Here is a 14,045-nt window from a genome sequence, read left to right as displayed (position 1 = left end):
GCTGTACTTGATTTCTGGCTCATTTCAATGATAGAGCAGCTCTGTGAGATTTTGATTACCTACCATCAATGCTTCAAGAGGGGAAGGTAAGCTAAAAATTAAGGGTATGGAGCCCACATCCCTCGCAAACACAAGAGATTGAATATCTCTGTTGAGGCAAGGCAGCAGCACATTGGCATGATCATTGTGGGAGAGGAGGTGAACTCTTGCCTCTGTGCTTCAGGGAGTCTCATTTCTAGTTGCACTTAGAATTTGTCAGAAGACATCACCTGGTGGGGCAAGATCAATAAGATCATGCTGATGATAACAATAGATCTCTCTTTGCACTGGCATTGGCTCAACTGAAATGTCCTGAAGGAAGATGAAAGTTTAGGAAAAGCCTGATCTCAGTCTCTCTCTCTCTCTCTCTCTCAAAAAAAATAGAATCCAAACATACTGAAAGCTCTAAAGTTCAAGTTTAATATATGTTACACAAATATCTAAATTCAGATATTAAATAATGTGTTTAGCCAAATCCAGATACCTGGTGAAAACACTGCACCGTTTTGTCTTAGGTTGTACCCAGTTTGAAAATGCACATACTTAAAAATAACCTTTCACAAAAGTAAAGGAAAAAGAAGAAAATCCCCAACGATGCTAATTTTGAATGCAATGAATTTCAAAGAACCACGTAGTCATATACTGGGAGACTGAAATTTACTCAAAGTTGGTTGAAAACAGAACCTGAGAAGGATGTTGATGCAGCAGAGCTTCGTGACAAGCCCTTGCTCAAGGCTGAGTTTCTCTCTGAATGCCTAATTCCTACTCATTCAAGGTTCTCAAAACCAAAATTATCTCTGAAACTGGTGATTCCCCAAATATCAATTCAATTCTTTCCTGTTTGCTTCAAAATTTCCTGTTTCGACAAAGACTGCCAATTTCAGAGCACCAACAATGACGTAGTGATTGTCATCATCTAAATAAATAGAATTGCTTTGGTGGTGGTCAGACTGCTACAGTCATTCTGGATTAGAAGAATGCCATGATTCACTATGGATATCCATTCAATTAATTAAAAGTTCTGTACAATGTATCTACAAAAATTTAAAGCTAAGTGGCGATTGATGTGTGAACAGGTTTAACCTGAGGGTAACATTAAATGAAAAACAAAGGTAAAAGACTCAACATATGAATGGACAGCAATGCCAAGAAATAAAAGTTTACTACATGGAAAAGGAATTTTAGAATACAATCTTGTATTAAAAAGCTACTGACTATTTGAGGATAATAAAAAAAGCTTTCATACAAGCCACTGCTAGGTAATGTAATTTTGTAGAAAAGCCACGGTGAATTGAAAGAGTTCATTTAGTGGTCAATGGAAGATTAAAATAATTAAATTTTGACCCTGCAAGATATTTTAAAGCATATGATTGGGATAAGATATTTTACAGCATATGATTGGGATAAGGCAATCCTATTATCTGGTTCATCATCTGATACTATTGAGGAAAGTAGCTAAGAACATTTCAGAGAGTGGATTAGATGCTGTGAATAAGGACCTTGATTGCTGTGAAAAAAGGCCAGGGTATGGGAATCCATCTCTCAGTCTTTGCAGCAAGTCAGAATGCTGAAAATAACATGGTTGGAAAGACACTGAAACTCATACATGCATGGAAAGACAGGAAATGGATGAAGATTCCCTAATGATTTCCTTAATGATTTCCTGAGAACTTGACATTCTATAAAAGGAACAGAACCCACAAGGATGAGGATATCTCTTTAGCAACAACCATCCATGAAAGCATGTAGAATAAATTATAAATGCTAGATCCTATAAGCAATCAGACATTCAGAAGTCTTGTTTTCCCTTATGGGAACTATTAACATAATATAAAATTCAAAATGGCATTACACAAACAGAATTTTCCAAGTCTGCCTGCTACAGAGACCGATCCTACTAACTGTGGAGGATTTCCAAGACGAGACACAAACGTATTTCTCTCCAGGTCAGTATTCAGGAACACCCTGGTGACCACAAGACTTCATAATAGATGAACCTGAGGCCCATGATACTCAGCACAAACTCTGCTATTGAATGAAGGCTTCTTCTACAGAATATCCCATAGAAGATAAAAATTTTGTCCCAAACTGATGACTTTATTACCACTGAAAGCAGTCTTTTCATAACAAGAAAGAGTTTTTATGACAACAAGTTTCTGGTTAACAATCCGTGCTACTCAGTCACTAGAGGGAAATTACTTCTCCTTCTTTACACTCAAATGTTTATGAGAGAAAACAGAACCATGATTCAAATACTGAGAAAAAAAACAATTTCATTACAACCACCAGAACTATCTATGCTTTCTTGAAAGAGAAAGTTTGAGACATCATCTCATCCTTCTTGTTTTTCTTGCTTCGTTAGTAAAGCACCAATGTTAATTCTACCACACTAGTCACTTTTATTTAGCTTTGTATTTCAGATAAGACTTCTCTCCTCATTTACACATCTGTGGCTAGCATTGACAAAATATCTTCCTTTCCACTGCACATGCAAAGTCTGCAGCAAGCAGCACTCATCCTTCTATTATCACTCTGTAATGCTTAATTTCCTCTTCACCTTTCAATTCAAACCCCATCTCAGACCATATCAACAGTGGTGGCAACACAGGGATTGATCACCCTTGCCTTTGGCAGGCATGCATGCTGCAGGTACCTTGTAAGATTGTTTTTGTGTTACCCCAGCACGACTGAGCTCTCCTAAACTATTTAAAGAACCCAGTTAACAAGTGTATTGCGATCTGTAAGCATTCTGATATGACTCTGTAACGAGCAATTAACTGATGCAGCTGGACAGTTTGACAAAGCACTGGAAATCTCTGCCAAAAGGAGGACTCTGCTGCAAGCATAAGCCATCTTCAACATCCACCTGGGCAGCTCCTTGCCTCGGTTCTGCTGCAGAGTGGAACAGGCAGGGCTCAGGTGGTCTTACCCCTTCCTGGTCAGCTAAAGCAGGCAGCATGACTGCAGCATGGAAAAGCAGGGATAGTCACTCCGTATCCTCCACTCCCAATAAATGAAGGCAGAGCAGAAAATTAAAAGCAATAAACTTTGTGATATGAAGCAAGTCCTTCATCCTTCTAGAGCAAAGGAGCTTTTGTGAAGGGATGTCCCCAGAGTTCCTCCTGACAGTAGTAGTAATAATTTCCCGATTAAATCAATGTTTGCCACTGGCACTGATTTAAAGGATGAAAGAAATGCTTCTCCTCTTCCTTCTCCTTTCCAGATCCAGCCAAACCATCATCACTTGCTCGTCCATAGCCCAGCCAATGGGTCCCATTGTCCTATGGCCCTAGGAGTTAAATTACTGAACACAGTGGATATTGGGATTATAAGAAATGCCAACTAAAAAAAAAAAAAACCAGTCTATCTTTTCTGGTACCTGAAGATACTTTGAACCTTTGACATTTCCAAACATACCCAAGATGTTATCGGTAACTTGATTTCATAGTTATCAACACAGTATCTTGCAAACTGTCCTGCATAACAGCAGTCTCTGCAAGCAGAATAGAAACTGAAGAGCAGCTCAGCAGCACAACCTGGTGACCCTTTCTTTTGCTTTGTGAAGCCTTTGTCTCCTTACATTCAGCTCTGCAAGCCAAAGCCCAAAGCAGTGGAGGTTTGCCTCCCACAGAAGGGCAGGTATCACCCACAGATGCTACTTTCAAACCTGTGTTGTAATCCACAAACCAGTGGCAAATAAAGGAAACTGCTCTATTTCAAGATGAACCAACTCAAACAAGAATATTCCCCAAGTTCTTTGTCACCAGAGCAGAACTCTCACTTGCAGACTGTAGTAAAGAAAGAAGTCCTTTCCAATCGCCATAATTTTTTAACATATTTAGAACATTTTAATATTTTTTTTTAAGACATCAGCACTTAATAATTGTGGTATTCCTCAGATTAGTACATGTGCAAATGCAATGCCCAAATTGCTAACAGTACTTCATCCACCATTTACCACCCTAAGTGCATCTCTCCAGTGCCTTTTCTTTATCCCGTCCATCTCCATACTATACAAACAAGTTAGAAAAGAATTAGAGAAAATTAATTAAGAGAACTTTTGCTCCATTTTTTCTGCCAAGGTCAATTTAGTAATTTGCAATAATAATTACAGGTGCTCTGAGTCTACTACTGCTTGTGTTCCCCAGACACCACTGGTGCAGATTTGAACAGACGTGATAACTAAAAGAGTCAGCATACATCATTAACTCAGCACTGGTTTAATTTCAACAGTCTTTGATTGTGGAAAGTGCAGGAAAATGACCACTAGCTTTAGATGGAGTTTTATTCATGGCTGGCTAAATAATGAAATGGCAATGTGCACAAATAACAATATTGATCCACAATTATTTATTGCATTGTTTCTAGGACTGTTTTCCATTTCCAATTGATTTTCAAAATGAGACTCCTCTCAGTTTCCATCTTTCTCCTACTTACATGACGATGTGTTACTGACCCGGCTCAAGTTATGTATTTTGACACCTGAAAGTATGAGACTTATAGTAAATAACCTCAACTCTTCCCCTGGCAGTTATGCATGCACACATAAATTTTCATCCAATACATCGCTTGAAGTTTTTCAGCCCATGTAGCCTTAGAGCAGGGAAATTAAAGATGACCTCTTCATGTCCATTTCAGGTTACGCTTCTAATGGATTTCTTCTACAACTTAAGATACAGTAAAAGCATTTCTAAGCTAATGTAACCACAATTAGAAGAGTTGATTTTACTGCCATGTAATTAGGCGCTGCTAAATTTTAATATAATTTCTTCTTAAACTTGCTGGTTGTTTCTTCCAAATGGGTTATGACTCTACGATCCTTTCAATAACCTTCTGCTTGGCAGAAGCTTCATATTTTTTGCCAGGAGCTAGACTAAACTGTATTCATGCAACAGGAGATAATAGCAGTAATCCTGTGTACATTTTATAGCTTGATATTGTATATCATTCTGCATTTTACTGCGTAAATAAGCACTCAACTATTGAATATCAAAAGAAATGTATGGAAATGTATCGCAGCCAAGAACTGAAAATAATCCTGTACTATCAATGCAATCTAAAAACAGGCAGTGTTTTGAGACCCAAGAACAGATATGTTCTCTCACATGCAGACAAGTGTAACTCTCATCACATGCTCTGAACATCTTTGTAGAGTTTATAACTTAAAGAAAGAACTAGTTTGCAATGTTAGCCACTCATATTAACAATATTAGGGGAAAAAAGATCACAATATTAAACCTGGTTTTTATCCTGTCTGGCAAGGAAATAGCCCTATAACATATTCCTGGCACTGTCTTGCAGATATAACAGCACACTGAATCCAGGGTGGAGAACACAGCTTCCCATAGGAAATACTTACTTAGAAACAGAAGGAATTTGGATCAGTGGACTTTTTTTTTATTCACAGCCACATGTTAAGTGCTTTCCCTGCATTGAGAGTTTTATTTATCTCAACAGAGATGTTAAGTGCAATGTTAGGACCGATCCGCTGTTAAATTCACATTATTGTTGCATTATGATGAACAGAGACAGAACAGCACTGACATAAACTGAATGTACGATACAAATTGATGAGGTGTGTGGTAGCATAAAAGGCTAACGGGATCTTTAAATGTATGTGTGTGGGACTAATAGGCAGGAGTAAGAAAATTATTTCACAGCACAGCTGAGGCAGAGACTGGAAGACTGTGTGCAGTTCTGGTAGCCACGTTTGAAAAGGATATTGAAAAACCGTGAAATGATGGATGAGCTGTGTCTGGTACCCGAGGTTCTGTCTGACTGTTGCGTGGCAACGAGGGGTGCACGCTCTTGGCCCAGCTCTGGTTCTCAAAGGAACGCCTTTAAAGGAACAGATCTGCCAGCTACGAACCCTCCTCCATCTCAGACTTAGTACATGGATTGTCAAAGTCAGGCTCAGGAAAATGGTGAAAAGTTTTCATTCCTCTCATAGATAAAGGGAAGGGGCCCAAAAAAGAGACAATCTAGGAATGTTATGCTGATATATCAACTATAATGAAAGCAGATTTTTTTTATCTGAAGTACCTCATATTGCCAGTTATAATCTGCTTGAAGAAGCACCTATTTTTCACTAGTTGTATTTCTAGTTTGCCTATAACAATTTTCTGTATTTTTTTTACTGAAGACAGTTCAAGTTTTTATTGAGGAAAAGAAGGGACTAAAACAAATTATATTTTTTCCCCAGTATTGTAAGGAAAAAAAAAAAATCTCCTTTGTGCTATCAGTTTTTGCTGCGTGGTAGAACAAACGACACATATGTGGCTTCCACACCACATTTACAACTTAAGAGAATCTAAATCTCAAGGCTTGAATTTTACAGTACTGTTTTGCCATTTTTTAAACACAAAATCTACTCTTCTTGCAGCAGGAGCAACAGGAGTACACCCTCCACCCTACTTCTTACCCCCGGACTTTAGGGATAAAAAAATAAGTCAGTCTCCCACACTGAGACAACTGATATGGTTAGTGTCAAGTGTCAGCAGCTTAAACACTCAAAAATCCAAAGTCATACTCGAGAATCTATGTGATTGCCCCCAAACAAGACATGTTTTGCTAAAAAAACCCCCAATTATGCTCATTTGCACCAATGTATTCTGTCCTGCCCTGCTATCTGTTTCAAAGGATCCATATAAGCCCCAAATCCCACCAAGGTTACCAGAGAGACCCCTTTTACCTCAGTGGTTTCAGGTGTGGATTCTTGTGAGCAAACTGCCTTTTCTTTCTCTGATTCCTACTAATTCTCATCCCAACCTGATCTAAACTGGTCTAAGGGCAGAGAGTGCACTGCCATTAAATGATTACGATCTTACTTCATTTGATTAATGCCTCCCTTTGGAGTGCTAAGGACAGACTGGGAGAAGATGATCACATTAGCAAAGGCTCTACTCCTGAAAGAGACAAGTCTTGAGAGTTTGTTTACATCAGATGTAGTGATTGAATTTCACTTGACATGTCACAAGCATCCAGTCTGTTGGGCGCAGAATAAAGTGAATAATTTAGCAGGGAACTGCTGTATGCCAAGCAAACAGGTTGTAAAACAGTTCTGCACAAAATCTGGGAAACCAGCTGTCTAGATCTGAGACACAGAATAGTATTTATTGCTTATGCATCATGCTGAATTGCTAATAACATGGCCTGGAATTAGGAAAAGCATGACAAACATAGAGGAATTTTTTTTGTTGTCCACCCTTAAAAATTATTTTAGCACACGTACAATTACAGAGAACTGCAGACATTACTCCTAAGGTTGATAAATTTTAATGAACAGTGTATACTAAAGCGGACATATTTATGTGGCAAACAGGGGAATATCACACTCTGCCTACAACAACAGAAAAGACAAATGCAGATGTTCATGTGATGAGAAGCACTGGTACAGTTTGGGCAGGAAATGAAGAATTCATTCTAATGAGTAATTTGGGAAGATAAATGTAGACCCTTATTTGCCTGGATGTTGCAGTTAGAAAACCTTTCCTTTCCTATCTTGATACTGTACAAACAAATGCTGGTTTTGTTCATTCCTCAGTGGGTGGATTTTGCAAAAGAGCTCAGCATCGACCTAATTATCATTGCACTGGAATCAACACCAGATTAATTAACATCAGATTCAGCCAGAGTAGGAATTGGCTACCAGTGTCCCAAGATGTCCAGTGTTATGGATTTACACATTCTGCAAAGCCTTTATAATTGCCCCGTTATTCAGAGTGGCTGCACAACCAGGTAATTGCCCCCTTTTCTGGTCTGGCTTCCCCTCTGGCTCCCATGGTTGTCCGTTTGTTTTCCAGGTGGCACTGCTGTCCCTTTCCAAAGGATGCTTTTCTCCTGCCTTTATAGAGTTGGAATCGGAAGGAAACATTTCGGATTTCAATGAGGAAAAATTTTGACTGTCCTTATTTTTAGTCTAGGATATGTAGTTGTAAATTTGTGATTGATTTGCCAATTTTTTTTAACACAGTAACAGAGGGAAAAAACATCTTAGTGCAGCAGACACAGAATAATTACCTATTCTCCTCCACACATGAAGTATTTATAATGAAATACATCCAGCTTTGTCTATTTGAAGCAGTAGAAATGCCAATGAATTCTTTAAGAAATATTCAGCAAAATGTCATCCTTTATATTTTCAGCTAACTCAAGGTAGATTGCTAACATTCAAAAGGTAAGACATATCTAAACTTAACTGCTCATCCAGAAGGAAGCAAGAAATAAAGCAAAGGAACATTTCATTATTGTGCATAAAAAACTAAAACTGAGAAATAAATCATTATATTATCTCTGTGGAAACAAATGAGGAGTTCAGCAAACAAGTTGTACGTGGAGATATATTAAACAGAGACAACAGCTGTAATTCAAACAAGAATGTATAATGATTAGAGCAGAGAAGCTCTTTTAATAGAATGACAAATACAACGAATGGACTCAGAAGACACGAGAACAACAGTATTGATGTCTCTCAGAAAGCTCTAACAATTAACAATGATAATTTTTCAGGGAAAAAAGTTAAATAGTCTTATCATGGAGTTGCAGTCACTGTTAAGATATAGTTTACAGCACTCAAGCCTCAGCAATCACTGGATGGAAATTACCCCCTTCAACCCACTGGAGTCTGTAACATCCAAAGCACTTCTTTTCCCACACCCCACACAGGATTTTTATAGAAAAGTAATCCAACGTAATTTGTGTTCTTTACTGTGGTTGCTATTATACCTTGTATTAATTTTATTTTTTGCTTTTCAAACTTTCCAGCTAAGATTAAATATTATCACCTCATTTGTAGCCCAAATATCTCTGAGAGCACTTTTAATATTTAAACCAGAAACTGGCCAACATTTAATTAGTGTCTGGCACAACTCTGTAACCTACAGTGACTTTCCCAAGGAACTGACTGTAGTTTTGCAGGCTGTGCTTTTCTGCCTTCCGTGTGACACTGACCTAGCCCTGCAGATGAAACATGGTTCAGTCCTGCAATGTCCTGAGGTGTTCAGCACCTGCAATTCCACGTGACAGCTGTGGATAATCACTACTGTGCAGGATCAGATTCAGTACACATTATTTTTTTTGGCAAAGAAGTAGACAGGGCTAATTAACAGGATAAAACTGTAAAGACACATGCTTATCTGTCTATGAGTTAAACCATAAAATAACTTCATTGTACTATACCCTTATGAACCTTCAAGTAATTCCCTGGCTTGACTGATTAGACTCGAAATGCAAAGACTGCAAAAACAGCATTCAGTTGTTCTATTAGTTATAATTTCAATTTAAAGCTGCAAGTAAACTAGCTTGCTGCCCAAATGCAATTACAGTTCCTCTAGCTCAGAAAAACTACTGCAAAACTAAATACATCATTTAGGACTTACTGATGACCCTTTCCTTAATTTGGGAGCACAAACAGTAAGACTGCATGCTCAAAGTCAAGTTCAAAATGGTTTGCCTACATCTTCAAAACCAACAAATCTTCATTGAATTGGGTCAGATGATAGTTTTATCTCCACCCTTGAGCGCTCAGCAGCAACACTGTAATATCAACCCCCTGTTTTCAGATAAAGCACTGAAATGTCTCTTGATGCACAGAAGTATCTCTTCGTGGTTAAAAGCCAATTCTTCTCCCTGCAGTACCATCTACAAAGCAGCTTGATCTGTCTGTGCTTTGACAGTGCATCACCAGGAAATGCCACAACTTAAGACAAAGGAAGATTCCTTCCAATGATCCTGGACACAAGTTTCATGTCTCACTGGAGCTCACTTGTCTCGCTTCTACCTCCTAGGTTAGGACAACAACAGCCACTGCAGTACCTCTGAAAGCAGCACATCAGTGGCTTTAACACAGATAGTGATCTGTACTAAAAAGGATCATGAACAACCACCTGCACCACAGCCAGACCCAGCAAGGTACAAAATATTTCACTAGCAGCACTACCTGGAGAAGAAACTGAATCTACGTTAAGAACTGCTCTCTTTCTGCACTACAAATCTCCTTTTGCTACAGAAAATTTCAGCCAACATTCCTAGTAATTATTTGGTTGAAAAATCCAATTTCTTACATTTAATTAGCACAACAAAGTTATTCCTCATATCTGTGGCATACTTGCTTTTTTCAGGGATCTTAATGAGATGCCCTCTGGAATCCTTATAATTGAAGGAGAAAATGGACTTCAAGTTTCTAAAACTGAAGGTCTTCAGGCACTATAGGTCATAAATGTCAATGTATGTGAGAAGAAAATATTTCCTTATGGTGCATGATCCACACTGCACATAGTTACAATGAAAGATTCATATCTCTACATGAACATTTTACCTGTAAGGTACCAGGCATCCAGAGAGCTCATTCCCTTCCACTGAAGTTGGGGCCCATAATTCTTCACAGCAAAATCAGTTGGCATTTGGTGCCAAGGGGCAAAAATCAGGGATGGACCTGAAATTGGCAGTGAAAGAGAGCAGCATCAGAAAGATACCAGAGGACAGATGGCAGATGTGTCACACAAAACCTATCTGAATAGTTTCTTTTAAGGCTCACTTGTTGACAACAACAATATCTATATTTATTTGACTTTTCTACTAGTTCCACTAAAGTTAACAAAGTGTGATCTTACAATCTCTTCTTTGGCCTCTCATAGGTGTTCCTTGAGCACAGTTCCTCTTGTCCTGGTCCAAGAGATGCCAGCAAGTAAAACCATACATTACCATGAATCACAAAGCAGTTATTATTAGGCCACTGATATTGTCATGTACTGTCACACTTTGGCATTGTTTGATTGCTTTCTGCTGCTGAAAGTTTAGTAAATCTAAAGGAAGAACAGTGTAACATCCTTGTCCTTCCAGCACCTCAGCAGGAGTTTTAGAAATGGCTTTTGGTTTTGTTGTCATTGACCATCATCAAGATTGTCCCTTTGGGAAAGTATAGATTACAAAAGCTCTTGTGCTCTCAGTCACAGAGGGTTTAGTAGCAACGCTAAGGAAGTAACATTGTGAAGTGTCTGTGTGCAAGAATGAAATGTGAGAGTGAGGAGGAATGAGACAGTGACAGGGTAATGTATGAAATACCATAATATCCCTCACATCTCCATCTCTTACCTTGCTCACTTTCCTCTGGTCCAACCTCCTAAGATGAAATCTGTCTACTCTTAATGAATCCCTGCTTGTCTGTTCTTCCCTCACGTGGCCCAAAAGATCTGAAGCGCCAGGGAAATACACCTTGATTAGTTCTGACAGCAAGTAACAGCAAGATAATCAAAGACTGAAAATGCAAAATATAGGATAAATTACCACAGGGGAATAACTACAGCAAGAATAATTTCATGTGGTAACAGGAGTTACCTTCATGTGAAAACTACTCAGAAAAAAGCCATTTGGTTTAGTTGCTGAAGAATAATCTAAAAAAAAAGCACGGTGAATTGTTTCTTCTTTAATACAAATCACTTCCATATTTATTCTAGACCTGTTTATGCTGTTTCAATAATTTGTGCTTTATCCAGTTAAATATTCACATGAGTCATGATATTGAACGTTTACTTTTCCCTTGACAGTTGTTTTCTAAGTACAGTTCTTTATTTAATATGTCCTGACCTCATGTATATTTGACAGCCTCTAAGGAGCGTTATTCCTCTGCAAATAATAAATGAACACTATTTGTTATATTTTTTATATTTTCTGAAGAATTTCTGCCACGAGCAACTCAGGCTGCAACTGAAATATTAAAATGTCATTCTCAAGATTTCATCGTAAGTCTTTGGCTCAAATACAAAACATATATCAGTGATTTTATGTACTGATGATCTTAAGATCCATAAATTCAACACACTTAAATGACAGAGCAGGCAAGAATGGTTTCAAGAGTTTGAGTTCACGGTCATGGTACAAATAATACTCAGAACTAGCACAATTATCTGAAAGTCATCAGGGAGCTTACAGAAATCTGACAGTCAAAGCAATTAAATAGTTGCTATTTATTGCCTCACAGAATATACAGATGTAACAATATAATCTTTTCTAAACTGTTACCACTGAGCTAATACAGCAAAATTCTCTGAGCTGCTACTTAAAAGATGTAAATATAGAACCACAACCCTTTGAGGTCATTACAGAATCCACAACAGTGTTTTTGGTAAGAACAGGGTCTTTTGCAAAAACATCTGTCTTTGCACAAATTGCCTTTGGGAAATTTTATTCTGCCTTTATAAACTTTTATTTCATTAGATGCCTCCCAATCCCTGTGTTATGGTTACTGGAAAAGAGGCCTAACAACAAATAGAGAATTAATTCTGCAGCATTAACTACTTAAGGTGACTTTGGCATTAACTGGCACAAAAAAATAAGCTGTTAAATTTAACAGCCTTTTTTTTTTCAAGTGGTTACTTAATGAGAATTATATTAAGCCCTAATCCTACGTCACCAAAGGAAACAGGAACTGAATCAGATCTAAACATGCCCGTACCAGAAATTTCTATCATGTTCCAACACAGGCAAGGTTCATTTTGAGTTCTCCAGAAAACTGAAAATGTGCTTGCTTTTGTACAAAGCCTGACCATGACTTACTGCTACATGAAGTCCAATCATTCTACTTTGGAATTGCCTAACCCTGCATTTTAAAGGAGTTTCATTAACGTTTTTTAAATTAATCTTTGTAAACTTCCCTTCATTTTAAAGAAAACAACAGGCTCTTTGTAAATTTTTAAAGTCCTCCTTCTCTGTGTACTTTAAATTAAGACTTTGTCAGTAAAAAGCTGGCAAGAGAATTCAGCCTTCTACAGCTCCATTCATTTTAGTAATCTCTGAACGTTACTGTGAAAGGATCATTAATCCTACCAGTCCTCCTTGCATACCATTTTCTTTCAGTCCACTCTCAAAAAGGAGATAAAACCCTGCAAATTTTTAAGTCAGTTTAACTCTGCCACGCTAAGAAGCAAATAAACAAAAATATTTCATCCTGAGATGAAAAAAAAAAATCCTAAAGTTATGAGAACAAGTGTGCAGCCACTTGGCACTTACTAAAAACCTTAATGGCCTGAAAAATCATGTTGTTAGTCAGATCGGACTCCCTGCATAACAAGGACTGTTACACCAGTTTAGTGGACACACATTTTAAGTGATACGTCAAAACCATCCATGGCTTGTCCATACCCTGAAACGGAACATGGCGTTGGGATGTTTGTGCTAGAAGATGCACCAGATAACTCTATAAAGCGCCTTAGCTGAACTTGCCACAATTATGTGACACGATAGTCACAAAGTGGTGAACTCAAAGCACTTATGTCACATTCTTGAGGTCAGGCTGCAACAAAACCATCTACAAGAAAAAAGATGGAGAATCAGGCCAATCCATATTTTTTTTTATTGTTAAATGATGGAGAACCAATACAGGCATGTGCACTGTCATCTGCTGAAACTCCTGGAGGACTGCTGCAGGGAGTGGGCCTTCTGGCAAGCATCTAGGTACAGGATGGAGCCTTGACACCTTGGTCAGGGCTAGAAGAGACAGAAATGGCCTCCAATAGCCTAGTAGGTCAAGCAGCTTCCTGAGAGATCCCCCTCTTTCTGCTCTACCTAAGAACAGCAAATACTAAGATGACTGGACACAGCAATTTAGTTTGAACAGGAGGAGATGTAACAGAATGAAGATCACCCTCAGCAAGGAGGGACAAGCACACACGTCAGACCTCTCCAGCTCTGTGTGTGTCTCCACGCTGTGTTTGCATCTGCTGGACTCATTGCAGAAACCACAACCACCTGATGAGCAACACACGGTGTACATGGGAGAGAGTCCATGTCAGTGAGGATTGTGTCGTCTCCCTGCGCAGTCGTATGTGCAAATGTGTGGTGGGGAAGACACTGTCACCAGACAGACGCTGTCATGTCACATCCTCTGGGGTCTGGAGCGGGCAGGCAGCAGCCACAGCCCGACCCTGTGAGCCCCACTACCTGTCCTGTCACGCCAGTGCTCCGTGAAGCCAAGGGATCTGCATTTTCACAGAATCACAGAATGTCAGGGA

This window comes from Antrostomus carolinensis, unplaced genomic scaffold (genome assembly GCF_000700745.2).
Source record: "Antrostomus carolinensis isolate BGI_N321 unplaced genomic scaffold, ASM70074v2 scaffold7310, whole genome shotgun sequence".
NCBI lineage: Eukaryota > Metazoa > Chordata > Aves > Caprimulgiformes > Caprimulgidae > Antrostomus > Antrostomus carolinensis.
This window is presented reverse-complemented; position numbering follows the sequence as displayed.